The 25,938-nt window shown below is 36.3% G+C and overlaps 1 long non-coding RNA gene across 1 annotated transcript; it reads left to right on the forward strand.

Annotated features, from left to right (window-relative positions):
• Positions 1–229: 229 nt before the first annotated feature.
• Positions 230–23,766, forward strand: LOC127505791 (uncharacterized). The gene is made up of 3 exons (XR_007927820.1): positions 230–1,330; positions 14,141–14,267; positions 23,570–23,766. It is a non-coding gene; the product is annotated as an uncharacterized LOC127505791 (long non-coding RNA).
• The last annotated feature ends 2,172 nt before the right edge of the window (positions 23,767–25,938 follow it).

Consider the following 25,938-nt stretch of genomic DNA (forward strand, 5'->3'; position numbering starts at 1 on the left):
GATGTCTGTGAACTTGCAATGAACAGGTCATTGACTGCTTCAGTGATGAGGAACGTTTTTGGCTTGCTTTCAGTATATAATTTATTCCCAAATTGAAGATTTTTTTTCATCCTTTTTCATCCTGTGAATTCTTGATTTTCAAAAAGCAATAAACTAATACACAAATGGTTCTCAGCTTGTTTTGTCTGTTTTGTCCATGCCGCTATTAATATATTAGTTCACCCAAAAATGAAAATTATCCCATGATTTACTCACCCTCAAGGCATAGGTGTATATGACTATCGTCTTTCAGATGAACACAATCTGAGATATATTTAAAAATATCCTTAGTCCTCCAAGCTTTATAATGGTTGTGAATTTTGAAGCAAAAAAAAAAAGCATCCATCCATAATTAAAGTAATCCATACGGCTCCAGGGTGTTAATGCGAAAGCGCAGAGGATAGAGCAAAACAAAAGAAAAAAAAAACAGTCACGAATCAGAAGTCTAAAATGATCATTTTTAATGTCTGAGGATTTCGATATAAGAAGAGGAGCTTGAGTTTGTTGCCCAGCCCTATTTGTTTGAACCGCGAGAGGCATCTAAGCTTACAATACTCCTACATCGTGTCAGGGGTTGCTCCTTTGGCACAAGTCGACTTGCGCAGTATGCGTATGGTCGTCCGCCGGAAGCTAGTTATTTGAATTTGTAAAGTTTTAAATATGGACATTTTTCTTACAAAAACACATCACTTTGCTTCTGAAGGCCTTTATTAAACCCTAGAGCTGTATGGATTATTTTTTATTTTGGATGATGCATTTTTTTTTTTTTTTTTGCTTCAAAATGTGGCCCCCAATTCACAACCATTATAAAGCTTTCAGGATCAAGGATATTTTTAAATATATCTCTGATTGTGTTCCTCTGAAAGAAGATAGTCATATACACCTGGCTTGGTGTAAATGATGGGATAATTTTCATTTTTGGGTGAACTATCCCTTTAATTAAAGGCACAGCTGTATTTTTTTTCGCCGATAGGGGTCGCTAACCTCTTCAAAACAATAAGAAAGGCCATTGATGACGCAGTGAATGAGTGTGGAATCATGGAACTTGTCATGCCGATGGCTCTAATAATGTTTATGGGGAAATAATGTTTAAGGATGAGTGAATGCATTAATTTTCTTTAACAAGACTGTGGTATGAAGCAGAGCGTGGCCGAGAATCGCGGGCGCGATTGCTAATGAGAGACAGATATCAGTGCCACACGCGAGTCACGGGGGATATAAAGGAATGAGGACATTTCATTCCACCGAACACTTGCGAACAAGTGCAAGTGCTGAAGTACTACTCATACAGGTCAGTTTATTTGACAAATTAAAATTGTGAGGTAATGCAGCGCTGTTTCACTATCATGCTAAACTGCATTTGAGTGTGTTTGAAAGTTGTAATGTTAGGCCTATTCTATGTATTAGTTTGTTGGCTGTATGAGACTAACAGTAAGCTAGATCAACATTAGAATATTCTAACATTTAATCAGTGTTGAGCTATATAACATTGATTCGTCTTATGTACATTTGCTTACCTGTCTAATAACGTGCAAGAGTGGTGTCTCTGTCCAGATGAAGTTTGTTGCAAGGCTCTCGCCATCTTGAAAACGCCACGCCAATATTGACCCTCGTTTTACTTCTCCTTTTGTCCCAAAGTTTGCTTGCCATGATCCATAATGTTTGAATGAAACAACAACAGCGTGCCGCTAGACAATACGCAGTTGTCCACGTCTGTTGCCGTGGTTACTATGGCAGTACAAGCTGAAACCAGGGATAACGCAGATATTACGTCATTGACAGGCGACAAGTGACAAGGGACGGGCACTATTTAAAATTGTGAATTTCTCTGAATTTACAAATTCTTGGAAACATTTAGGATAATGTAAGTACACAATTGAACGAAATATATAACACTGTGCAAGTGTTTTTTGGATATTTTAATATAAAAATCTTACATATTGTGCCTTTAACATTAATAATCATCATTACAATATCAAGGGCAATAATCAACAATTATTTTTTTGTCATAATATTTCAGCCTTAACCTATAATGAGTTCCTATTTCTAATTTAATTGTATAACTTTTATACTCTATGTAAGCTTTTTAAAATTACATTAGTCTCATATCATTAAGCAGTTGTGTAAATACATTTATACCACGTTTGCAGCATACATGCTATGTCAGATGGAGCTTCTGTTCCATGTTTGCACGGTAAAGCATGTTTGCACGGTAAAGATGGCTTCTGTTGATGTTGATAAAATTGTATTGGTAACAGCTTGATGATGAACTATGATTCTGATTGATTAAATTGACATAAGACAACACAGGTAAATTTAATAAGGTAATTAAATTGCTTTTATACAAAGGTTAGAAAATGCCAAATCAATCCCAGGGGGCAAATATTGCCCCTTCATAAAAAAGGGTAATTTCTGACATTAGTAGTATGAAGATTATTTTATTTATTTATTTATTTATTTATTTTGGCATACTGTCTCCATACTTAAATGTAGGCTATATACAAAGGCATATAATTTCCCATCGCCAGTGAGGTACATACTTTTAATGAATTTTAGAAGTATGTGAACTGGAACACACCTGTTGAGGCCTTGTGCTCTATACACTACAGGGGTCACTTTGTGGCCGCTTATTAGCTATGTCTGACGCAAAAAAGTGACTTATTCACAAATATTAGTCAAAATGATATTGCATTTCATGTCTTTACATGCACGTGTCTGGTGTGTGGTAAACAGCTAAGGTTGTCGGAATGCTGGGTAAATTTCTGTGATGACTTCTGGGCTAATGCGGAAGGCAGCAGAGATGAAACGCTTTGTGATGAACTGCTCGGTCCTGCGCCGACGTAATCACGCCCACGCATGACTTCCTGCATAATTGATTTTTAATCCCTTAATCGAAAGTAAATCACATGAGGAAAACGTGCTGGAGCCATGCCGCGATACAAGAGTGAGAGAGAGAGAGAGAATGGTTACGGGGAAGGATATGATACTGAAAACATAATAAAAAATAAAAAAAAGGCTCATTCTACAAAATGTGTCTCACATATATTAGTATAATATGACTAAATGTTACATATGACATATTTTATTAATTTGATGTAATTTAATCATTTAATATTATACATAAAATATATACTATATCATATATTTATGATATTTTATTCATATATTTTATTTGATTTACTTTTATAATATTTATATACTATATATTAATATTACACACATTATTTATCTAACAGACTGTATAAAAATATACTTTAAAAATCCCTCTCTTAAAAAGGAATTTAATAAATTCCTTAAAAGCAGTTGGTTATGTTGACTTTGGATGTGATTGGTGGAAAACATGCCAATCTTGGATCAGTGAAATCTGCAATGCATGCAATTTTACCCTCTCTCTCTCTTTTTTCATTCGTTTTCTCTTTCTTTTTCTCCAGCCGCATGTGTTTGCATATAATTAGACGAGATTAGAGGCACATGCATTTAATAAATCAAAGAGACTGCAAAATGTTAATCAGGTTGATTTTGTTGAAACTGCCGCATTAAATATCTGGCCACCCAAGGAAAGTCTGCACTCCTAAAAATCATCCCCAATTAGTCCTGGAGGCTGTAGATGGGATTAGATCTGGGTAAATATTGGCAGAAAACGTCTCTCCATGCAGGAGTAATGAAGTCTTGTGGCATGTAAACCCTCGGCTGTTCTGCCGGGATAGACTACAGAATTCCATCTTTCATCAATAGGTTTCCGATTTGGTAGCAGGAGACTCAGGCTTCTGTTGTGTTTACTTCTGCGTTGAGAAACACTTTTGGGGGATCTCGTGAAGCAGCGCTAAAGGGCACTTTGAATACGATTAAGTCAACAGAACTTTGCATTGATGCGGACACAATCCATGCGGCGTACGGCTCTTATATAAAAACCCGGCTGACACTAGTGCGAGTGTGTCTTTTGTTATACGTGCACACAGATGTCTGCGTGACCGTAAACACGGTATTCTTCTGAAAGGTGGTGGGAATTGTTTTCTGTTGTGTTGTGAAAGAGCTCTTGAATGCACAAGCCTCTCAATGGAAGCTTTTATCTTTTGCCCCCATCGGCACAGACAACACAACTGATTCTTGCCAGACAGGCAGCAACTTTACCATGGAAATGAGTCATTATTGATTTTAATATAATGACCTCTCGGGACATTTCATTAGCATCTCTGTCGTTTTCCTTCTGTTGGGCTCAAACAGCTTCGATGAGCCCTAACAGCTGAAACTCAAGGACGATTTTTTTTTTTTTTTTTTTTTTCAGAGCGGGCCACGGGTTTTATTGCATCCACTGAAAATGGATATTTAACAAATCGTTGAACACAATTTTATGTGGCCGTAGGCTGTGGCAAAGAGGAGCTGCGAAATTCATAATGCTCACAGCTACACGTGGGCTGGAAATATATTTTATGAAAAAAAAATCACAGGCAGCACTTTTTTCTTTGCAGGTAAAGAGCAGAAAATATCTTTTATTAGTTTTGTATCTTTTTTAATAAGATTTGCCACTTTTTCCTCACAAGGGTTGTAGAATAGGTAGAGGACAGGAAATGACTGGCGGAAGAGGAGAAAATGGAAACCCAGACTCCAACAGGTTAATTTCAATAGATTTTAACTATACAGTCTTTCCACTGATAAGTTCAAACATGGAAAGGGCAGTAGCAATCTGCCATTTCAAAATCATCTGAGAGAGAAAGAAAGTGATGTTGATCAGCTGGTGGACAAGTACTGTGAGATAATTCACTCATTCCACAGATGAACTAAAAGAAACTTTCTGTTAAGTGAGGTTTAGCATTGCATCTGCTGTAAGAACACAGTAAGAGATCACCCAAATATTTCTGTTTTGAATGCTATACCATCTTAAAAGGATAGTTCACCCATAAATTAAAATTCTGTCATTAATTACACATGTCATTCCAAACCCATGAGACATTTGTTCAAATGAAGATATTTTTAATGAAGTCTATATATAATATATATATATATATATAGTATGAATAATTATAAATATTTGTATTATTTTATTATTCAAAGTAACAATAATACAAATAATATTAAAAAAAAAATGTTTAACATCTTACGTCTCCTGCAACACAAATCAGTGATTTTTACTGTGCATGTGATACATTAAAATCTAAAGAGAGTTTTACAGAGAAATTAGTGCATGTGAATGCCTGTCAGAGAGAATGTTTCTCTTTGTGTGCGTGCATGCGTGCGCGCGCGTGTGTGTGTGTGTGTGTGTGTGTGTGTGTGTGTGTGTGTGTGTGTCTCATCCTTAGACAGGGTGAGAGAAGGTGAAGCACTTGAGTTCTCCACCAAGGCCAAAACTGCCAGGCTAAACGTCACTCTCTCTGTCTGAGGAAGATAAATGGGCCTAGCTTCAAAACACACAGAGAAAGAGTGAGAGAGCCAAGCAGAAAAGAAGAGGAAAGGAAGAAAAGAGGGACAGGAAAAGAAAGAAAGCAAGAGAGATAAAAAAGAGACACACCTTCCAGGTGCCAATGCTTGACTCTTTGACTGATGAGAGGGAGAGGTGGCTAATTGCCTGGCAGAGGAGAGAATGAAAATGGATTTATTCTAATAAGTAGCCTTGGAAATGGAGACCCACGCAAAGAGTGCGGAAGAAAGGCCTGTCTGCTTCTTGTATCTTTTCAAAGAGACTGTGTCTGGTTGTGTGTTAGTGACCTTGTTTAGTATTGAAGGACAGCCCTGGTTAGAGGCCTCGGTTCTTGTCAAATAAAGCATGTAATGGGAGAAGACTGATGCTTTCTGTCTGTGTGTGTACTCGCATTATAAAGTATATGCCTACTGAGTTTAACGTTCGTAGTGACTTTTGCACAGTATCTTATGGAAATGTGTTGCTAATTGAAGAAGCCTTTGCTGTATTATATTTTTATTTATGCATTTTTTTTTTTTTGCATATTTGTTTTAGAAATATATTTATGTGGTCATTTATCTTGCAGAACTTGTGGTTTTGAATAAGAGATTAGCCAGGCAGCGCTAAAGTGTTTGTTTTATTTGAGATGTATTTGCAGAGAGATTTCAAACTCTGCAAACAGACTGAATAAGTCATTTCAGCGAGATTCTGCTGGAGCCCGTATTACTGAACATAATCCTCATTCAAGACAGCAGACACCAGCCATTACAACCTCGCTTCTTACATATTATGATTATTATTTGATCATCAGTATTATAATAGAGGTTTTAAATTTTCAATTGAATAATTACATGCAATAACGAGCCGTCGTTGATATCTCTTATACCCTGAAGGCACACATATGTTGCTTAGACATTCAATACATTGCCAAGATGTTCCCTGTTGGATGTTAGAACAACATTCAGCAGATGTTTTTGCAACATTTATTACATGTATGATTTAAAGGGTTAGTTCACCCAAAAATAAAATTTCTGTCATTAAGTACTCTCCCTCATGTCGTTCCAAACCTGTAAGACCTTTGTTCATCTTCGGAACACAAATCAAGATATTTTGATGAAATCCAAGAGGCTTTGTATCCCCCATAGAAAGCAACGTAATGACCACATTCAAGGTCCAGAAAAGTAGTAAAGACATTGTTAAAATAGTCCACATGATCAACCTTAATATTATGAAGCAATGAAAATACTTTTTGTGTGCAAAAACAAAACAAAAATAACAGTTTTATTCTACAAATTCTTCTTTACCCTGCCATTCTCCTACACGTTCTGATGTAGAACCTGGAAGTCTATACAACGTAAATGGCATAGGAGAATGACAGGGTAAAGAAATTGTTGAATAAAGTTGTTATTTTTGTTTTGTTTTTGTGCACAAAAAGTATTCTCGCCACTACATAACATTAAAGGATTAGTTCAGGATTAGTCATCCAAGATGTTTATGTCTTTCTTTATTCCGTCAAAAAGAAATTATGGTTTTTGAGGAAAACATTCCAGGATTTTTCTCCATATAGTGGACTTCAACAGTTACCAACAGGTTGAAGGTCCAAATTGCCATTTCAGTGCAGCTTCAAAGGGCTCTACACAAACCCAGATGAGGAATAAGGGTCTTAGCTAGCAAAACAATCTGCTATTTTCTAAAAAAAAAAAATATATATATTTATATACTTTTTAACCACAAATGCTTGCACTACGATGGATTACGCAATCATGTTGGAAAGGTCACGCATGACGTAGGCAGAAGTACCGTGGTAGGGTGAAAAACTCAATTTTTCCTCCAACTTTAAAATTGTCCGACATTGTTGTTTTACCTTTTTTTTTGTAAAGGCCATTTGACTTAGTCTTTGCATGTTCGCTTTGTAAGCACTGGATTGGCATTTTCGCCTACGTAATGCATGACCTTTCCAACGTGATTTTGTAATGCGTGGCGCATCGCAGAGCTAGTGCAAGACGAGCATTTGTGGTTAAAAACATTTGTGTTTTTTTTTTTTTAAGAAAATGACAGATCGTGTCGCTAGACAAGACCCTTATTCCTTGGGTGGAATCGTTTAGATCCCTTTGAAGCTTCTTTGAAACTGTAATTTGAAGTCGGTAACTGTTGAAATCCACTAAATGGAGAAAAATCCTGGAATGTTTTCCTCAAAAACCTTAATTTCTTTTCGACTGAGGAAAGAAAGACATAAACATCTTGGATGACATCGGGGTGAGTTAATTATCAGGGAATTTTAATTCAGAAGTTAACGAATCCTTTAAGGTTGAAGTAATTAATGACAGAATTTTCATTTTTGGGTGAACTAACCCTTTAAAATGCATGAAACCTCTTTTTGTAATATGTTTATGAGAGGTTTGTGATGTTTCAAACCATTCCAGGTGATTGGCGCTTTAACAAATGTACATGCTAATTGCAAGAAATTAATTGGAAATTCTGTCATAATTTATTCACCCTCAATTCATTCCAAAACTTTGACTTTCTTTTTAAGTAACCACCATGGGTTGTCAATCTCCAGTGAGATCTGAGAGCTATGGTCCAGGAATGGTTTTCAGTGGAAATAGACTGAAATTTCACTCTTTTTTTTTTTTTTTTCCCCCCACACAAAGCTTGAAATAGACATGGAATCTTGCTTAACATCTCCTTTTATGTACCTTGCTGCTTTTTTGGTCCTTTTTGGAGCTTGACAGCTCATGATTACTCTATACTTCCATTGTATAGAAAAGAGCTGCAACAACCTCCTGCCTACCATCTCCTTTTGTGTTTTACAGAAGAAAGAAAATCATGCAGGTTTTGAATGACATGAGGGTGAGTAAATGATTTTAATTATGAGTACACTATATTTCTGTAGAGTTACTTTAGTCTGAATAGCAGCAACACAACCTGCTTTATTAGTCCTAGTGACTAAAGAATCACCAATTAATTTTTTTTTTCTTGAGCCGCACTTGAATTTTAACCATTTCATTGCAATTAAACTAGGGTTGAGTTACCGAAACATAGAGCAACCTGACTTATGACTAACAACATCTTTACTTGATTTTATTGTACTCCTTTACCCATCGATTGTACTTGATGTGTTTTACAGAGCAGATTTAGTGTAGCTGTGCTTGTGTCTTTTATTATGTGAATATTTGATGGTAATTTGTTGTGAGGACTCAGCTGTTGATTTTGTTATTTGTTTTAGATCAGTGGGTCGGGAAGAGGAAATGTGTTTGCGCTGCACTTTGACTTTCACTGATGGATGTGCAGTGCAGGAGGATTAATTAAAAACAAATTAAAAAAGGGCGACTCACCTTTAATCATCATTTTGAATGCTGCTCATACACACACTGTTTGTTGATGTAATATGGTCTTACGGTCAAAGCTGATGTTAGTTCATCATAAGGACATCATACACTCTTAAATATAAAGGTTCTTTATTGGCAGTGATGAACCTTTACCATCTAAAGACCCTTTGCATTGCTCAAAATATTCTTCATAGTGGAAAAAGGTTCTTTAGATTATTGTTACCACACTCGGAAGAAGAAGAAATGAAAGGTTCTTTGGGGAACCCAAAAAGGTTCTATGGCATCGCTGCAAAAACTTCCTTTTGGAACCTTTATTTTTAGTATTGTACAAATACTCCTCTGCTTAATAATGAAAACTGAGTGACTTGAATCAAATCAGAGCTCTAATATCCCACCAAATGTTGCTACAATGCTCATTTTAGTGTTTTAAATAGCTTCAAAAGCTTCTTTATATTTAGGTTCAGCAAAGAACTGTCTTCTTATCAAGAACAATTTTTCGCTGACAACTTAAATTTCAGCCTGTTCCTCACACAAAGCTATTCTAAGCTTAAGAAGATTTGAAATAAAGTGCATATGTGCCATATGGACTGCTTTTATCATACTTTTATGGTCCTTTTTGAAGCTCCAGTTCTCATTCATTATTCATAACTGCATGGAAAACAGTGATCAGTACATTATTCAAAACGTATTTCGCTTTTGTGTGTGTGTGTGCGTGTGTCTGTGTGTGTGTGTGTGTGTGTGTGTGTGTTAGTGTGGTTCAGGTATTCCAAATGTCCCCATGAGGATGGCAATACCAGAAACCTTGTGGGGATGTACAGTGTGTACAGTATAAAAACCATTACGCCTATGGAGAGTCCCCACAAAGATAGTGAAACCGTATGTGTGTGTGTGTGTGTTTCACAGAAGAAAAAATTCTGTATTGTTTTGCGACGGCTTCAGAAAGGAATAAAGTTGTAGGAGTGAGTACATGATTTTCATTTTTGGATGCATTTATCCTATAATTTCATCTGACTTTATCTGAAATTGTGTCATTACTTACCCTCAAGTTGGTCCAAACCTGTATACATTTATTTCAACACAAAACACAAAAGAAGATATTTTGAAGAATGTTGGTAACCAGACAGCCGATGGCACCCATTCACTGCCATAGTAGGAAAAAAATACTATGGAAGTCAATGGGTACTGTCAACTGTCTAGTTACCAACATTCTTTAAAATGTCTTCTTTTGTGTTCAGCAGAAGAATGAAACTCATACAGGTTTGGAACAACATGTGAGTAAATGATGACAGAATTTTCATTTTTGGGTGAACTATCCCTTTAAGTGATACATGTGATTATGATTGCTAATGTTTAGCAATGTTTGAGGCTAATTACAAATATATTTTTCTGAATGCATAAGCAAAAATGCCAAAAAGGCTTCCTCTACAGGGTGCTCAGGATGTGGAAAGCATCCAAGCATCAGTAGCCACAAAGAGCTTTCTCTCCGGCTCATCGCACCCCATCCGGCCCGCAGACTGGTGCAGCGACCTCTGTTTCCCACGAAAGCTTTGTGTCACAGCTGACAGTCATGAGGAGGAAGCGGTGCGTCCACAGGAGAAGTGCCATGCGTGTTCATACCACACTGTACAGCACAATCACATCCTTCTGTTTAAAATGGAGCTGTCAAGCCAATCAGTTCCAGAACAGAGAGGAAGATGGTGATTGCGATAGTCTTTAGATGAGGCTGTGCTCAGACGACTCAGTGTAGTGAGCGTGTTAAGAGTAAACGGAAAAGAGAGGGAAAGAGGGATGAGATCAGCCAGTAGAGAAACAAGCGGCTGGGTGATATCAGTCATAGCAGCGGTCTGAGACGTTCTGTCAGACACAGCAGAGAGAGCTGAGTGAGGAGTTCGAGAAAAGCATAACGAGTGTAATGACAGCCATCAGACGAGAAGAGGCGGAGAAAAAACGAGACAGGCTGCAAGATAAAGAGAGTGAGAGATTGAGTGTGATGCATGAGGAAAACAAGACAGAGAGAGATTGAAAGTTGTAGTCGGACACACTGTGGGTTTGACTTGGCTGATTTTGAATGGCATCAGTGCAATCCTTTTCATCCTATGAGTTTTTTGAGTGAAAGACTTTGGCATGAAATGCAACAACTTGATCTTATAATAGGCTACATGTTTAGTTTTGTTTTTTAAATAAATTAGAAAGACAAAAATAGGACAGATTGGAAACCAGTCACAATTTAAAAGTTACAATTTTTAGTACCTGGTCTTATGATAGTCTACATGACTCTAAAAAAAAAAAAAAAAAAATGAAATAAAAAAAACTAAAAAGAAAAAATGGACAGTATAATTGGAAACAAGTCACAATTTAAAATGAAAATTTATAAATATATTAAGAAGGACATCCTGTGTAGTTTGAGCTCAAGAAAACCAGTCACAAGTTTATTTGAAATTCTGAATTTTTTGACAGTTACAGATTTTATAAAAAAAAAAAAAAAAAAAAAAAGAAGAAAAGTGCGGTAATAAAGAACCCTAATCCCCAACACAAAGAACCATTTCAGCATGAATGGATTCTTCAGGAGGATAATGGTTCTAAATAGAACTATTGTTTGGTGTAAAGAACCTCTATAGAACCATTTTTTATGCCAAAGCTCTAACATTACATAAGAGACTAATACTATCAGAGAGACAAAAATATTCATATTTGAGGGATGAAACACTTACGATCAACTGAGGAACTCATGTAAAGGCTTGTTCACACTGGGACGATTATCGCGCGCATTTTTCGCCGACGTTTAACGCCTCGTGACTAAACAAAGGGCGCCAATGTGAGTGTACACACAGACGCTCAAAACGCCAGGCGTAAAAGCGTCATTTTTTAAAAAACGCCTCGGGTTCGTTTTTTTGGTTTGACACGCCGCATTAAGTTGCTGAAGTTACAGTAAAACACAACTTGGTGGCGCTCAAGCACAGAACAGTCTTGCCGAGCACACATTGATACCAAGACGACGAAGAGGAAGACCCTACAATATGGGTGCTCTGTCAGTTCTTGGCCACACCAACAGATGTATATTATATGCCATTTTATTTCTGTATTTTTATTGTTGTTGTTTTTTTTACATTCAAGAAATATAGTTGAGAATGTCTATTTCATGTTTATTTGCACTACTGTCATTGTGACTTATTTGCACTACTGTTTCTGACTACCATCTCATATGCCATATATGTCAGTTTATATCTGTATTTTTATCTTCTTTAATTTTATTAATGTCTAATTCATAAATATGTTTATTTGCACTACCGTTCACTTGCACTAAGCACAAGTGCCATATACAGTCAGGCAGTGAATTTGCATGTTCACTCTGCGCATCGAGTATGAACACGAAAAACGCTGGCGATAAGCGCGCGCGATAATCGTCCCGGTGTGTACGAGGCTTAAGAGTGTTATACGATTCCACAGTACTTAAATTCCTGTACATATTCTCGTATGTTCTTTGCAGGAGAAAGACTGTTTTGACTTGTGGGAGACCTCAATTTAAAGCCTTACTAGTGTTACCAGACCTTTAACCTTTGACACAGATAATGTACAGTCTCACATTGATCTTACCTGGTGAGCTAAGTGATCATATTATTATCTGTGGAGCTCTAGCACTGACTCTCTGCACACCTCACTCGTCTGGAGATGCCTGGAACAACTAATTACTGTCGGGTTCAAGAACCTGAGGAGGAGGCCATCTCACACAACACAATGAATGAAGAGAGCAGTACTCTTACATTAGTTCAGTGCTGTGTGAGAGGGCCTGAGCAGAGAATCCGTCACTAGCGATTGAGAAAAAGACAGAAACGGACTGTAGAACTGCTTTTAATGGCTCATAAAGCTTTCATAAACTTCTTTCAACATTCATATGTACGTTTAGACAAGCAGAAGTTGCCAGGGGCTGTTTTACGTTAACATTCATTTTACACTTGCTAACAAAGAGTAGAATCTATATTTTAAGACATGCTCATTTTATGGCATTCTGACAGGGTGAAATGGCTACTGCGGCTCAATAATGTCACAGTGTAGTCTGATTCTGGAATGAATGACTCTTATAAGTTGATTCTTTTTGGTGAATCAAAACAATACAGCCAAACAGTGTAGTCCAACTGATTCCTGAATGAATGTCTCCTATGAGTCGGTACTTTTTAGTGAATCAGAACCATACAGTACAACCAGTGTAGTCCAAGTGATTCCTGAATGGATAGATGTGTTCGACTTGGTGTATGACATACGGAGCCGTCTGCTCTCTAATCATTCTTGCAGTATTTTGATGTCATACACTGATCGGTCTTGGGCAGTGCTGCTTCAAGTCGAACACATCTAATGACTCATATGTGTTGGTTCTGTTTAGAGACTCAAAACCATATAGCACAACCAGTGTAGTCCAAATGATTCGCAAAAGAATGACTCTAATGAGTCAGTTCTGTTTAGTGAATCAAAACCATACAGCACAACCAGTGTAGTCCAAGTGATTCCAAATGAATGACTCTTATTAGTTGGTTCTTTTTGGTGAATCAAAACTATACAGCACAACCAGTGTAGTCCAAGTGATTCTGAACAAATGACTCTTATGTGTTGGTTCTCTTTAGTGAATCAAAACCATACAGCACAACAGTGTAGTCCAACCAATTCCTGAAAAAAGGGCTCTTATGCACTGGTTCTTTTTAGTGAATCAAAACCATTCAGCCAACCAGTGTGATTCCTCAATGAATGACTCTTATGAGACGCTCTTTTTAGTGAATTAAAACCATATGGCACAACCAGTGTAGTCCAACTGATTCCCGAATGAATGGAAATTAATCAAAAGAATACAGCACAACCCACGTAGAGAGATTCCCAAACAAATGACTCTCGTGAGACTGTTCTCACTGATTAAAATCAGTGAGATGTAAACTGTGTAGTTACTACTTGTTTATTTTTAACAGGGTGCAGTTAAAGATACCCATTTTGAGTTTTGTCAGTAGCATTTTATAAAATTAATGAAATGTTATCATCTTTTTTTTTTTTTTTCAAGGTTAAGGCCAATTATTTTATGCCACCACTAAACAGACAGAAAAATATCATCAAAATGTATATGTAAACACACCTTTTGCAATAATTGTTTTGAGTTTATTTATTGTCAAAATTGTTATAATTTTGCAACGGAATTGCATTTCTTTCTTTTCTTTTTTTTTTTTTCTAAATATCACTTCCTAAAAAAGTGGAGGGGAATGGTTGGTTGATTTTTCTCCAAGATATTGATCCTGAACACTACTTGAGGAAATAATGAAATGCATTGTATTGTATAGTATGAAGTTGTTTGTCATCTCCACTCATGTAGTTTCTCATGATATCATAATTCTTATTCCAGATAGATCACGGAGGAAGCAGATCAGAGGTGCTGCTGAAGCTTAATCTCAGTGTGAAGTGGTACATTCAACACCAGAAGATTGAATCCAGAAGTGATGAGTCCCTCTAGACATCGCTGCCTGTGCTTGGTGAGTTTATAGACTGAGATGCAGCTGTGCGAGTGTTTCATAGTCCTGTGGAGTCTGTCAGTAATGGATGGCTCTTTGACCCTAGAGCAATGGCCCAAATACTGATGCCTTCCCCCAGCTGTGGAGCTAATGTACCGTTACTTATTTGGGTGGTGTTTGATATGCTTAATGCAAACTTGATTGTTGTATATGGAAATACTTACAAATGATTAGGTGAAATACATAAATGTAAGAATATGGAACGATCTGCTGACGTTTTGATGCAAAAATATGCCAAAACCAGTAGATGTCTTGAGAAATGTTTGGGAAGAGTTTAAATATGATTTCTTGTCTGAATAAAAAGTTTTGCTAATCAGTTGCTTGTTAAACCTAAGCCAGTGCTAATCCCTGCCTGATAAATGAAGACCCGTTTGGCCCCAGATCTGTCTGTGCCGATTTCCTACCGGACAAAGAGGCCAGCCGGCAATGGATAATGAGTTTCAGAGCTGTATATGCTGGGCAGATCCATCTTTTCTAATTATGCAGAATACTCTTCATTACTGTGCGTTCACGTAGCCTCCTGTGAGGCCTGTGGCCTTTCTCTGAGAAAAATATTCAAGATTCCTCTTCCCATGGGTATGTGAATTCTTCTCTCTCTCACCCTATGGATCTACCAAACATTTTTGTCTCTCTAGAACTTTAAACAACTGCTAACTTTATTAGTCATAGGTCAGCTTACTCAAAGTGATGACGTAACTGTCTACTTGCGTCATCTGCCCACAAGTAAGCAAAATATACTGTACTAGTGTCAAAAGTTTGGGATTGTAATTTTTTTTTTAAATGTTTTTGAAAGAAGTCTCTTATGTTTACTGCATTTATTTGATCAAAAATACGGTAAACAGTAATATTATTATTATCTGTAGCTATGTTTCCATACAAACTTGCAAATTTAACTTGTGCGCAAATTTGGAATATCATATTAAACATTTGCGAATAAAGCACCGTTTCCATCCAGTGCGCTGAAGAGAACAAATCGTCACTTCCTGATCAACTGGCGCTAAATATCACTAAGAAAAATGGAAGTTGCTGCAGTAGAAACCACTGTATATAATAATTTTCGTATATAATAAATCAACTTGCGCCTCAGAGCACGCAGATGAAATGTCATGTTATCTTGCATTCAAATGTCTGGTGTTTGTGAATGAAATTGTGCTTCTGGGAGGGAAATATACCGAACTACTTTAACGACAGACTTCTCAGGCATTACAGAATGACCAAAACAGCATTTCAGATGCTATTCAATGAGATCAGTCCGCCGGTTGGTCAAGTTATGCCGTCCCATCGCAAAGTCACGTCTTTTTTGATGCGCATGAAGGAATTTATTCGGTAAAAGTGTTTCCATCCTAGTTTATGCGCATATTTTCGTATCGCATAAATTTATCTGACTCAGTTGAGTGCATACGTTTTTTTTTTATGTGCATTTTTAGAATTTATGCGCATCTTGGTGTTTCCATCCAGTGTTTGTTTATGCGATATCCCAAAATGAGCATAAAAATAGTTGGAACATAGGCAATAGCCGGGTTTCCTTTACAAATTTGCGCAAAAGTTTTGCGATATTTTCTAAATGTCGATTTAAAAACTATTGCGAAATGATGCCGTTTCCATTAACCGATGTTATGCGACTAAAACATTTTTTTTTCTCTCATGATAAGTCAAAATGAAGCCTGAGGCTAACTTCATGTCAACTTCACTTGCATTAGTCTGGTTAATGATCCAATCTGTTTGATCGGATCACTGTGATCACATGTTAATGCCAAGTGTAAACACAGCCTTAGTTTTACTTGTTATATCAGCTCATGCCAAATAGGAAGAATGTTTGCCTTATCTATGCTGTTCAGAACTGTGCTCATCGATGTGACAGTGGGTCTCTGGCCAAGTATTTCATCCATTAGGTTGAAATACTTGAATTTTATTTTCCCTTTCCCACCAGCACCACTTTTGCAGAGGTTTTCTTTTCCAAAAGATATTTCTTTTTGACAGCTTTCCATATGGAGCATAATATTTGCCATGGCTTCTGGAAGCCCTTCTCCCTCATATCTGCTTCGAGGTCTTGATAAATTGTAGCATTTATTTGTTGTTTAGAATCCAGTATTCCTGTAATTCTTTTGTCTTTTATGAGTTTAACAAAGAACTCTCTCGTCTTCTGTCCAAACATACCACGCCATCTTTAAAGAGTGATTTTGTGACTTTTATGTACACCAGGTGGCCTGTAAATGCAAAAAAAAAAAAAAAAAAAAAAACTGTTTCCATTGCAGTTTTGCAAAATATTCCTTTTTCGAATTGCCTGAAAAACCACCTTATGTGAGCGTGTAAACTTTTTTGCGATATGGGAGTTTTTGCGAAATTAACGTGTTTCCATTGGCTGTATTTTCAATTCGCAATTTGAAGGGTAATGGAAACGCAGCAAATGTTGAAAACAGTTTTGCTGCTTAATATTTTTGTGGAAACTGTGATAGAAAAGTCTTTACTGTCACTTTTGATCAATTTAATGTACCCTTGCTGAACGATGTTATACCAGGTGGTTTAAGGCCCATTTTTTTTCACGTTTTCTTTAGTAGATATGAACAAATTGGGAGCTGTATTGGTCTTCAGTTCTGTACCAGCTAAAGTACCCTGTTGATGGAAAAGCAGTTGGTTAATTTGGTTAATCATGAGACATTTTTGCACTTTCGACTTTGCAGGTTACTGCGACTGTGTCACGGCACAACACTTCAGACCAACAAATGAGATTTTATCGCACCCAGCCAAATGTACAAAGCGAGTCAACGTGTCTCAGATTACCCTAATTCATCCAGTGAGTTTCTTGAAAGAGTTTGGCATGAAATGTTTAAATTAGTACTCAATATTTCTGTCATATTAACTTAATCTACTGACAACATGATCAATCCCATCATTTTACTCAAAATTCAATTAGTTTATCTTGTACAATTTTGGAGTGATTATCTGAAATATACACTTCAAACCTTAACACGGAAAAGCGCTAATCAGCTAAAAGGTACACAGTGTTCTCTTTGAACTAGCAGCTAATGGTGGATTTTAAGAGAAATGGATTTTAAAGAGAAAATTGTCCGTCGCCTCTTCTGCTGTTATTCCATTTCCATTTTCTTCAGCTCCTGCATTTCTTTTTCTTATTCCATCATTGACATTTCTCATTTTTGCTCTCTTCTCTCTCTCTCTCTCCACTTGTCTTCATATGTACTCATCCTCCTCTGCATCCCACTCTCTGCCGTCTCGCCATCGTTCTCTCCCTGATTGTTTGCCGTATTGCTGTTATGATAATGGGCCATTCTCTCCATCTCTCCAATTCCACATCCCACGCTCTCTTCCGCAGCTGTCTTAGCCGGGCTGATACGAGGAGAGAGTGAGAACCAGACATCTGCTGCTCTCTCTGGCACTCGTAATCCAGTGCATTCTAATGTTCGTCTTCCCTGTGTATTCGGTTTCCTTCATGCCACTAACCACGGCCTCACACTGTACATCATTCTGGCCACGGGTTGACGATGACCAGGGCCTCATTCACAATCACCACCAACTACGCATGAGAAGAGCGATAAAACAACTCAGAGACATTTACAATGTAAGAGCTTGTTTCTGCTGACAGTGGCTGTGCATAAATTACTGTTAAGAGGGAAGAGGTTTTTTATTCATTTGAAATCAAAGTTTGGCAGGTCTGTGCAGCTAAATGGTTGAAGATGGGTAGCTATATGACATTATGGCCTTGCTAGTTTTATCGATATGTTTGACTTCCCTCTTTATTATATATACACTATATTGCCAAAAGTATTGGGACACCCCTCCAAATCATTGAATTCAGGTGTTCCAATCACTTCCATGGCCACAGGTATATAAAATCAAGCACCTAGGCATGCAGACTGCTTCTACAAACATTTGTGAAAGAATGGGTCACTCTCAGGAGCTCAGTAAATTCAAGCGTGGTACCGTGATAGGTTGCCACCTGTGCAATAAGTCCATTCGTGAAATTTCCTCACTACTAAATACTCCATGGACAACTGTTAGTGGTATCATAACAAAGTGGAAGCAATTGGGAACAACAGCAACTCAGCCACGAAGTGGTAGGCCACGTAAAATCACAGAGCGGGGTGTGATATTTTTTTTTTTTTTTTTTTTTAATATATATATTGATGTCCAGCCTAGGAAAATTGAAATCCTCACCTTTTTGTTAAAGATTTTTTAAGCATACTGTGTAGTTGTGCTTTGAGTCAGTTGTTTTATTTGTGAAAAAACAAATTGTGCGGACATCATTTTTGGCCAGGCTGTCATGCAAAGAAATTATGAACACATGCAAAAACAAGAGAGAGCCAATGAAACATTAATACCTGATTATGTTTTAGCCAATAAATGTTTTTTTTTTAATTTATTTTTTTTTTTTTTTTGTAAACCTTTTGTATTTTTATGCTTTTTTTTTTTTCTTGTTTAGTGTTGTGTTGTTCCCTCATATTTAAAATATTTTAAAAATATAAAATATTTGCTTAATATTTTGATGGTTTGACCAAACTTAAATTGGAAAAAAAAAAAAAAAAAAACCTGTGGTTGCGACATTTTAAGTTTTACAGACTGAAATTAAATTTACAGTAAAAAACAAACAAATAAAATTCATTAACTGAAATAACTGACATTATAACATATTATCACACATGACTTAAAATAATGCAGTAAACATTAATTTGACAACATAAGATGTAACACAGAACCCTAATACACATAACTGATAGGAAAAAAAGAAGAGAAAAAACTAAAAAGAAACAGTTATTAAAATCAAAAACCATTCAATGCAATGTGTATCACAGAAAATTCTGGGAGTGTCAATTTACAGGATTACATTGTAAATTATAAAATGACTTTTTTTAAACTTCTCAAATAAAATGGAGAAACACATAAATTTGTACTAGTTTCTGCTAAAATACTAGTCACTATCAGAGCGAGCCCATCCTATAAGCTATATTGGTCACCTAATGCCAATGGTGAATGTGATTTTTACCAAGTACAACATGTTCCTCAACATCTTTATTGATCCTGTAACAACATTCCAATCAACCAATCAGATTTGAGGGACAAGCTTACAGTTTATGCCAATATTTGGCTTACAACCAGGGTTAGGTGCTTCTACATCAGTGTTATTCACCATCATTTCCCTTTGATTTTAGGGATAAGTTATGGGTAGGGTTAGGTTTAGGGCTAGGGATAGGTTGTTATGTTGATCCAGGAACATGGCTTATTTGACAAAATCACAATGACCTATGGACTTTTCAGGTGAAATCAAGTGTCAAAACTAGAGGGGTCCTACTACATTTTAACAAATGGGTCAGACTGAGCTTTGTTTCATTGCTAACAAAATGTTTCTGCATATCATAAACTGTTCAAAAGTACATATAAACCACAATAAATAAAAGGTCACCACATGAGAAATAACTGAAAGTGACAAATACAACAACAGCAGCAGCAGCAGCATAAGTAAAGACACAAAGCTACTGTTTTATAGTAGAATTTAAGTAAACAACTAAGTTTTAACTGCATAACTATTCTAATAGCTATGCTAAGAGTTGAGATCAAATTACATAAACACAGAAGTTAATAGCTTGAAAAATAAAATCAATATTTATTGCAATGTTTCATTCATGCCTCAAGCAAATGAACCAAAACGTTGCAATAAATAAGATGCTTGTAAACATTCAGATGTGCAAGGAGTATTTATCTACACTCTAAGAAAAGTCTGTAAAAAGGCACAATTTACTGTGCTAATATGAAGGATTTTTCTGTATTGATTTTTCTGAGGTGTTTTACCTGTATTTTGAATTACGCATTGCACTATTTTGTGTTTTATGTTTGAAGGAAATGTCTGTAAAATTAACGGAACAGGTACTGGTAATTTTCTGCCAGGACATTATCTGTTTTATGGATTTTTTTTCTTACAGTGTATTGTTTTGAATCTAAACAATACAATAATCCGGATCCAGATGCAGTGCTAAAACAAGGTCAGTCATTGGTCAGCTTACCGTTGGTATGTTTTGGTTACATGGGGACCATAGCAACAGCATGAATCTGTCATGCAAGAGTGCCCTCAAAATCCCCAAGATGCCGTTCAGCAGCACAAAAAGGAAAAATAACTTGAATGGATCACAGCACCATTTCCATTTCAAGTCTTTTTACCTAGATAAACAGGATGGTAAAGTGTTACAAACAAAGGATGGTAGGCTTGCAGGAGTGTGTGTATATATGGAAGAGATGTAATTTGTTCTGAATATCAGGCTCTTGTCCTTTAGCTCCAGTCTGAATGTTAAACGGCGTCTCGTTGCGGTTGAGTCACGCCGACCTGATTACATGAAGATGTCACAGTGATTTTATTTCATCCCACTGTTACAAATGTCTCAACCACGTTTTTGTAGATTAAATTTTTTTTATTTTGAAAGACTAATTTCCCCACAGAACACAAATAGAACCGTGACCTTTAAGACGGAGAGACGGTGTCTTGAATCGGAAATACCTTCGTTCTCCAATCTATTTATTTATTTAATATTCTGCGAATGCTTAATTTTCAGTGTTTGTTGGTTTACTTTATCCACTTTATTGTCTCGGAGGCTTTAAAATCACACCCCTTATCTGCTCAACACACATTGTAATGCTGCCGACAAGGTCACAAAAGCCCTGCCTATATCACAAATACAAACCCATATTATTCTAAACCATGTGAGGACGACGTAAAAATCCTCTAGCTGATGAAGTGAAACCCAATCAATACGTGCCATATGAAGAGGCGGCCCATAGTGCACGTGTTCATCTGGAGTGTTTTCCATTCTTTTATTAACAAGGCCTCCGACGCCGTTACTTTGAAAGGCATCTCACGCCAAGCAATTTGGCTTCTATATTTTATCCTGAATTACCTCGCTGATGCCTCTAATGAAATGTGGTCTATTGTGGCAGAAAGACAGGGAGAGGGAGAGAGAGAGAGTGCACATAACAGTTTCTCTGCAATAACAATCAATCTGTGTTATTTTTTTTTAACACCATTGATGACCTCGAGTCCATCTGCAACGAGAATAAGCAGTCGTGGGGGGAATTAACACCCGACAGCTTCTGTGTGCGTTCACTTTAACATTTACTTGTCAAACATATGTCACGTTGACTTGTGAGAAAAAGCATAAAGTGCATTGTTGTTGCCAATTACCTTTGCAGGTAGCAATAAGAACGCAGTTCCAGGAGAAAATCCAAAGCACAGAGCTGTAAAGTTGGTTAGCATTTTTTAAAAGACGGCCTAATTCCCTCACTGAGCATCAAGGGAAGGGTTCTTATATAATTCTTCATTTGAATTTCTTATTTAGACCTTAATATCGCCAAAGATTTGTGAATTCTCTTGTAAGTTACATCAAAATGAAATTTGAATCAAATGTGAATGTCATTTCTGTAGCGCATGTGCTTGAGTTTGTGATTTTTTTTTTTTTTTTTTTTTTTTTTTTATTCCCTCCCTCATACTCTGTGCACATTAAAAAGAAAAAAGTCCATTAATAAATATAAAATGAAATAAAAATGAATTACACACACTATTAACATGTGATGGCACTAATTTAAATATAAAATTTGAATCAAATGTGCATGTGCTACCATGTCTTTCAGTGTTTTTATGCTCAAACTTGTTATTTTCTCTCAAGCTGTGAAAGGCGAAAGTTATTAAAAGGCCAAAAGTCCATTGAGAAATGAATAAAATAATAATAATAACAACAATAATAATAATAAATGAATTGCACACATTATATATTAACTTTTTCCTTGCCAGTGTTTTTTTTTTTTTTTTTTAAGTTGCCAGCCAGCTCCAACATTTGATTATTTTCATAAAACTTTCATGGCCCCTAGAATATTTTGTTTTATGAATATCTGAACATGCAACATAAGAAAGAACAGAGCCTCTGCTTTTAAACAAAGAACTAGCTTCATTCTAGCTTTGTGCAATTTTTTTTTTTTTTGTGCAAAGTTTCATTAAAAAAAGCAACATTTTGAACAAAAAGCTGAGAAAATCTAATTTGTCAAAGTCTACATCTGGATCAGATTCAGAATGATGACCAAAACATAGATGGAGTAGATCGCTTCCATCAACACCCCCAAAGCTTGCACAGTCCTCTTTCTGGGTTCAAATTTCATTCGGGAACATTTTTTGATTTATATGCTGTTTAATGTTTGATGATCGCATTATTTTTCATGAGCGTAACTTAAACTGTAAAAAAAAGATGGACAGCGCATCTCCGTTTTCTTTCCACTGTAGAAGAATAAAGGCAAAATATCCCAGTAACAACTGTTGCCAATTACGTCTTCGAATCCCAAATCTGCGCAGTAGTAATCCTGAGGTGGAGCCGCGGTATCAAGGTCCTGCTCACACTCACTCTTATCATGCGAACATACGTCTGCGTGATAAGAACTACCTAAAATGACAGAAACGATCTTTGGAAAAAAAATATTTGAAGTGTAATTGGATTTTTTGTTTGGCTTGCGTCCCATTCGATTACATGGAGAGGGCGGGATTTATGACTTATACTGTAGCCAGCCACTAGGGGGCGATCAAAATGATTTGGCTTTACTTTTCAGGACTTGTGCGGCACACTTGGGTGCATAAGCAATGCTTCTATCGCTTGTTTCTGCTTCTTCTTTGCCTGTGTTTTGATCTGGATACTCTTTCAGAAGATGCGCCTCCTACTATATAACATAAATGATGAAAAATTCTGTCAATGGCAGTGAAAGAGTTTTTCCAAAGAACATAATTAATTTAAACTACCTAATTTAAACAAAAATATTGAAATATAAAAACAACACTGTTTTAGATAAAAAAATATACAGAAACATACAGTTATCAGCTTTTCTGTGACCTCCAGCCAAGATTTTCCTCAAACAGCAGTGGCACACACGACACACCTTCATTCCACCCACACAAGTTCTGCCTCTTTTCTCTTTATCACTCCACATTCCTACTTTTCCTCTCATGCACTGCAAACAATCAAAACATTTTGTGTGTCTGTGTGTGTGTGTGTGAGGCAGCTAGTGTGCCGTCTCTGACTGATAGCATTCCTGTCAGGATATATCAGAGACACTGATTCATTCTGGCAGGCATGTCATTGGGTTTGTGGACTGAGCTCAGGCTGGAACACTCACCTACACTGCAGGATCAGTCCATGCGATTGGACACGGTCTGCTGTGAGGCCGCCTCTCCATATGTATTCATTTCTCTGTGCTTATGTTTTTTTTTTTTTTTTTTTCTCCAGTTGGCCTCCTCTCAGGGACTATTGATGACATCTTACCACTCAATCGGACGCTATGGATTTACGGAGACCATGAGATTGTGAGGAAGCATGAGCATCTCGCTTTTCAGAAGTGAGAATTACGTCATCTTCTGTAATCGCTCTGTTTACCGAGCTGCAATCTGCAAACATGAATAAATAAAATGCCCAAGCACTTTTCATCTGCTGGTTGGATGGCTGCTGGTGGTAATTTTGCCTTGTTAGCGTCTTAGTGTCATGAGCTGATTAGAAATTAGATGAAAATCAAGATTTGGGGTAAACCGTAAACTTATTTATATAGAGACGCAGTCTGTGTTGCACAAATTGAGATGAATCAAAGCACTAATGCACAGCAAAATGAACAGTACTTAAATCATGAATTGATCACATTAAGAGTCACATAAAAAGAAATTAAGCAAACAAGAAAGAGAGAATGAAGTAAGGACAAACATGTCTAGTGGTTGTCTTGCTTGCAAAGACTATTTACATTAACTCTGCCCACCATTGTCTGGTTTAGCTAGACAAAAGTAAAATCTGAACCAATTTTTGTGAAAATCGAATGAACTGCTTAGGACCATTTAGAAAAAGTAGGTTTTTCTGGAAAATTCAAAATGGCGGAAACGTTTTCATGATGGAAAATTAAGTCATAGGGTGCAATCGAATTGTCTTAAGCCAAGGAAATTAGAGGAAAAAAGAATTTTGTTTCTAGCACTTACAAAAAAAAAAAAAAAAAAAACAAGCCATAAAGTTCCTAATGGGTATTTAATAGTAGGAATGAAGTGTTTAACAGGCATTTAATAGGCCTATAATTTAAAATAGATGTGTGCCTTCATGCTGATTGGATGGGCTGACACATTGACCGCAGTGGGTGGAGTTCATATATTGTTGCTCAAAACTTTGGTTCCCTTCCTGGACCTTTGAAGACTGATAAGCAGGTTCAATATGGTTAAGATTAGGGGTAGGTGTTTGGGTGAGATTTAGGGATAGCGACAAGGTCCCAATAGGGCAGCATCCATTTATGATTTTAATAAATATAATCAAATGTAATTATTTACAATATGTTATTATTATTGCATACTGTTTTATAATGCACTACAATAGATTGAGGTCCAAATAGTATCTGCCACTATTTGAACTACGTATAAATATCATATAACACTTATTGCGAACACTTAGTGCAAATAGCATCTAAATGCAATTTGTGCAAAGAAAATGCTATTTTCATCTGTTGATGTAGTTGTCTGCAGAAGAATGATATGATCGTCTGTCTGTATTCAGTGACATCATTGTCTTTCTGTAAATATGTGCAGTAACACGCTGCTGTACTGTCTGTCTTTGATGTATTATATAGAAGAAGAGTGACACAAAATAACCCAGTCTGTACATATTCCATAATGCTATTTTCTCTGAGGAGGTCTTTGAGAAAATATTAAAAAGTTAGCTTGATTTATGATGTTAATTAAGGGAGAAATGAGTCTGTGAAATGGGTCCATTTGTTGTCTGTAGAAAAATTATGGCAGTTTATTTTATACTATTGTAGTTGGTAACATTTTGAATTAGTTTTCATTTTTATATTTTCTGTTTTCATTTTAATTTAAGTGAAATTTGTTGTTTTAATAAATTTGTTGTTTTTTCATTTCGTTATATAATATGTCTATAGATTTTTTTTTTTTTATCAATTTTTATTTCAGTTTTAGTTTTTGTTATTTTAGAGAAAATGAGAAATATTGCCTTGGCAACTATCTGAAATATATATATATATATATATATATATATATATATATATATTTATATATTTATTTTTTTTTTTATGTTAACATATTTTATTTTGCTATTGGAAATTTCATAATTCACTCTTCAGAAATCGTGATTACGAGCTTGTTGCAGAAAAGTGCTTTGTTTTTTTTAATGAACAGGAATTATGAAAGCCACCCTGTTTATTCTTGCCTATTTATTGGGCAAATCTTATTAAAACCCAAATTATACTTAGTGTCCCATGCACTGACAACCATATAAACATTCACAATGCTATCTAGATAGTCCGCTTGCTGATGATTCTGTAATATCGGTCACATGCACACTATTTTCACGTTGTATAAAACCTACAGTATGCTTCAAATGTCATATAGCCTAGTAAATATGCACTACATTAATGACAAGACAAGACTACCTAGCTGTTGTGGGGAAAAAACTGATAAATCATATCTGTCACGGAAATAGTGAATAGTGAATACTGAAGGCAGCATAAGGCTGTTTACATGGCACCGTTTTTAACATACACACAACAACAGTGTTTTGGGGGCCTGAAAATGCAAACATTTGAAAACGGGATTCAAAGTGCAAATTTTAGAAAA

Source organism: Ctenopharyngodon idella, chromosome 2 (genome assembly GCF_019924925.1).
Source record: "Ctenopharyngodon idella isolate HZGC_01 chromosome 2, HZGC01, whole genome shotgun sequence".
Taxonomy (NCBI): domain Eukaryota; kingdom Metazoa; phylum Chordata; class Actinopteri; order Cypriniformes; family Xenocyprididae; genus Ctenopharyngodon; species Ctenopharyngodon idella.